The sequence below is a fragment of the Salvelinus sp. IW2-2015 genome, linkage group LG13 (genome assembly GCF_002910315.2).
Source record: "Salvelinus sp. IW2-2015 linkage group LG13, ASM291031v2, whole genome shotgun sequence".
NCBI lineage: Eukaryota > Metazoa > Chordata > Actinopteri > Salmoniformes > Salmonidae > Salvelinus > Salvelinus sp. IW2-2015.
Window position 1 is genome coordinate 4,618,507 of NC_036853.1, and position 5,000 is coordinate 4,623,506.

The 5,000-nt window shown below is 41.3% G+C and overlaps 1 protein-coding gene across 2 annotated transcripts in view; it reads left to right on the plus strand.

The window, feature by feature from the left end:
• LOC111972002 (non-muscle caldesmon) overlaps positions 1-5,000 on the plus strand; it is a 43,663-nt gene that overhangs the window by 5,972 nt on the left and 32,691 nt on the right. The window lies entirely within an intron of this gene.

A 5,000-nucleotide genomic window follows, 5' to 3' on the forward strand; every position in this document is an offset into this window, starting at 1 on the left:
TGTGTGTGTGTGTGTGTGTGTGTGTGTGTGTGTGTGTGTGTATACATGTAAATACTACACAACAGAAGGAATATATGGCTCGGTCATAATTTTGGCTCAAATTTTCACAGTGTGGCAGGAAACCTGGTGTGTTACAGTGAGATGTTAGAGGTCGCCTCTCTTCCTGTACTCCATTGATCTTTGTGATCTCCGGGTGGCCAGTCAATCATCTTTCACAGCCAGGTGTCAAACCTAACAAGGGAGTCAGAGATGGGGAATTAACTCCCAGAGGGGTTCACATTTTGTTCCATAATCATTCAGTGCATTTGAAGGCTTTATTGCTGGGGTAGATCATGTCATTAACTTCCAGAGCAAAATTCACTCAGGCTGCCTGCAACCCGCACTTTTCTAACCAAATACAGTACATTATCATGAAACATGGTTATTGCTTGTGATCCCCTGACTGCTGTTTAGACCGTCAAACTTCTCCAAATATCTGAACCTCCAGTCTGAAACCCAGGAGTGGCCTTTTTCTGTTAAGTTTGTTGGTGGCCTATGCTCTAGGAGGAATAGAATCCCTAAGTAAGTAAGATTTGTCATGGTTCCTCAGATCCTCAAGAAGTTCTACAGCTGCACCATCGAGAGCATCTTGACTGGCTGCATCACCGCCTGGTATGGCAACTGCACCGCCCTTAACTACTGAGGGTGGTGGGGATGGCCCAGTACTGAGCCTTCAGAAAGTATTCACACCCTTTGACTTTTTCCACATTTTGTTGTGTTACATCCTGAATATAAAATGGATTCAATTGAGATTTTGTGTCACTGGCCTACACACAATACCTCCATAATGTCAAAGTGGAATTATGTTTTTAGAAATGTTTACAAATGAATTAAAAATGAAAGTTGAAATGTCTTGAGTCAATAAGTATACAACCCTTTTGTAATGGCAAGCCTAAATAAATTAATACAATTATCTGTAAGGTCCCTCAGTCGAGCAGTGCATTTCAAACTCAGATTCAATCACAAAGACCAGGGAGGTTTTCCAATGCCTTGCAAAGAAGGGCACCTATTGGTAGATGGGTAAAACATTTTTTTTTAAATGATATTGGATATCCCTTTGAGCATGGCAAAGTGATTAATTACACTTTGGATGGTGTATCAATACACCAAGTCACTACAAAGATACAGGCATCCTTACTAACTCAGTTGCCGGAGACGAAGGAACTCAGGGATTTCATCATGGTGACTTTAAAACAGTTACAGAGTTTAATGGCTGTGAGAGGAGAAAACTGAGGATGGATCAACAATATTGTAGTTACTCCACAATACTAACCTAATTGAAAAGAAGGAAGCTTGTACAGGATATATATTCCAAAATAATAAAGCCCTAAAGTAAACCTGCAAAACATGTGGCAAAGAAATGTACTTTATGTCCTGATACAAAGCATTATGTTTGTGGTAAATCCAAAACAACACACAACTGAGTACCCCTCTTCATATTTTCAAACATGGTGGTGGCTGCATCATGCTATGGTTATGCTTGTCATAAGTTTTTTTGAGAGAGAAAAAATTGCATTTATTTTCAATGTCTTCTCAATAAACTGAAAAGTAGAAACTATTTATTTCAAAAGTCTTTACATTTCTGAATGTTAAATTCAAATCACTTCCTAAATTGACTGCCTTCAATTTGAATGGAGCCCAACCTTGTGACCCACTCATTCATGTCACATCTCCCACATCCAAACTACAGTTTCTCTATTATGTTTTGTCTTGCGCTGAAGCAGCTGATATAATGATTTATATGAAGGGCTGCTTGTCAGATTTCCTGGCTGTGGAGACAGGTAGCGTAGTGGTTAAGAGTGTTGGGCCAGTAATTGAAAGGTCAGTGGTTCAATTCCTGAACTGACTAGGTGAAGAATCTGTCAATGTGCCCCTTGAGCATGGCTCTTAACCCTAAATGCTTATGTAAGTTGCTCTGGATAAGAGTATCTGCTAAAATGCAATAATACCATGGGAGTTCTACTGAAATAGTTACTTCCCCTTGTTTGCTATACATTCAGTTGTTTATGGGTTGGCTCCACTATCCTGAGGATGTGTGGTTACAAAACCCAAATATTTCCTTAAGGAAAAGCCACTAATCTCCACATGCCTCCTTTTCTCTCTCCTGCTCTCTCTATTTCTCTCCCGTTTGGTCATCTCTCTCGCTCTCTGGGTGGATAAAAAATAAAGCACAGGTAAAATCCTCGAGGAAAACCTGGTTCAGTCTGCTTTCCACCAGACACCGGGAGACAAATGAACCTTTCAGCAGGACAATAACCTAAAACACAAAGCCAAATATACACTGGAGTGGAGTTGCTTACCAAGATGACATTGAATGTTCCTGGCTGACCTAGTTACAGTTGTGACTTAAATCAACTTGAAAATATATGGCAAGACTTGAAAATGGCTGTCTAGCAATGATCAACAACGAATTTGACAGAGATTGAAGAATTTTTGCAAATATTGTTCTCAGAAACTTTCCCAGAAAAACTCACAGCTGTAATCACTGCCAAATGTGACTGTAATATATTGCTTACTTATCTAATGAATATATATGAAGTTTATTTTTCATGATTTTTATACAAATGTTAGAATTTTTGTATGTAGATCATTGACAAAAAATTGCAATCAATTTTAATCCTACTTTGTAAAAACAATTTGGGGGGGGGGTTGGGGAGTATGAATACTTCTTGAAGGCACTGTACATATCTACCTCAAATACCTCGTACCCCTGAACATTGATATGGTATTGGTACTCCTTGTATATGTAGCTTCATTCTTGTGTGGTATATTTCCTCATGTGTTTTTCATTTTCTTATTTAACTGTGCATTGTTGGGAAAGAGCGTGTAAGTAAGCATTTCACTGTATTCGGTGCATGTGATAAATAAAATGTGGTTTGATAAGTAAATAAGTCGGTCAGAAAGGTGAAGCCTCTGGCAGTTCCCACTCCAGGAACTGCTAATCACACTCCCCTGTGACACACAACACCGACCCATCTGGTCTGGAGAGGCAGTTGTCTGTTTGTTTTCACTTTTGTGTGGAGACAACAGTGGCATGCTCAGGCTTGCTCTAGTGTGAATTACAAAGGGGCAAAACAGCCCCAAATAAATCCACTTAGCAGTCTAACTGTCGGAATCTGTCTCTTTGGCCCTGCGGCTTTTGAACATTATTCAGAGGAAGTCGAGATTAGATGTCGTTACAATTGTCAGGAAAGGCAATATAAGCCCCAATGTAAACCAGATTCTTTGGCGTGTCTTTCCTCACTGCTATTCCCCCCCACCTCCCACGGTTGCAGATCCAGAAGATAAACGGGGTGAGAAAATGGGTCTCTTAGATTAAGTTTAAACAAGGACAGATTTAGACAGTGAGTGAAAGAGGATGACAAAGAAAGAAAGGCCATCTATAATCCAGTCACCAACAGATGAATGACATCATCATCTGAGTCAGACGTTTGACTGGTGCCAAGAATGAGATAATCCCATAATGCAAATGAAAGGAAAAAGAATGATAGGGTAAGAAGTTATTAAGTCCGTCTGCCACGTCCTCTAATACCATACCAACTGGGATGGTGTGCCTGCGTTCTTGCCTCCACAATGGTTGTGTTGTGTCAACATTTTTGAGGAGACAAAGTAAAAAATTATCCTTTGTGTCTCAATTGACATATCAAATGTGTTATACATCAGTTTTTCAACCCGTCCGTGAAGTCGCCTTTCTGAAACCATGACAATACTTCCTGGTTCATCCATCACTCAGTGGTGTTGGGCACTTGGTTATCAGCTCATTTTCCCCTGGCAACCAGTTCTGATTGTGAAGAAAAACAACATTGAAAATAGTGGAACGTATCTGGGTAACCTAGATCCAGCTGTGCTCTGACCCTTTCACCCCCCTCCTCTCCCTTTCACAACACCCCATATAAAGATCCATGTAAGTGGGATGGTCTGTAAAACCCTGTGATTAGCGGTGGGGGTGTGGGGGGTGATTTTACGGACCATCCCACCTACATGGACCTTTATATGGGGTGTTGTGAAAGGGAGAGTCACTGAAGCAGATGGCCTCAGGTGGTGGTAACACACACGGCCCGGGGCCTGGGACACATTAGGGCCCTATTAGTGACCTGAGACTGCCTTAATTGACCCAGAAGCCAAATGGATGTGAGTGTTGTCATTTGACACCCTGACACACAGATGGAACCTATTGACCAGGCAGTTCTCCTGCATTCACCCATATAGACTCATACCATGGCCCTCGCTAGCTACACAGCAGAGACGTACAGCAGACAAGTCTGTACGTGCTGTAAACTATCTGCTCATTACTTTGAAAAATAGATGTCTTGAACTTCCTACATTTACTCTGAGGCTAGTACCATGGCCCCTTCGCTACAAAACAGAGAAACAGTACAGCCGACAAGTCCATAAGTGCTGTGGAATCTACTCTTCATAAATACAGAAAACTAGATGTCATGCACTTTCAGGAAACATTTAAATGTCTACATTAGTGAGGATGCACTTTAAACCCTTTTTGAATCCCAAGGGGAGTTTGGTTTGGTGTGCCGCGGAGAAAGTGGTTTAAACTGTTGTGATAAATGTGTTGTTGCAGTGAAATGCAAACATGAGTAGAACCACATGCGTGTGTATGTTTACTAGTGAGATAAACACAGGGGGATGCCGTAGACTTTCCGATGTTCTGTTGGGATGTCATCGCTCATCCGTGACGAGCTGAATGCTAGGAGGTCTGAGGCAGATGTTCTCCTGGCATTCTCTCCCAGAACTCTCCCTTCTCCAGGAATGAACAGGCCATTGTTTAGAAACATCTTCTTGGGAGAGCCCAGGACGATGACTCATGGGATCCAACCATGTCAGGCACAAAAAACTCAAAGACACATGGGGGTGAAAACCATTTCTCATTAAGGTTCTAAAGCTATAGTCTGGGATTTTGAAAGCTGTTCAATGGTCATTACAATTCTTAGTATATTTCTTCCTTA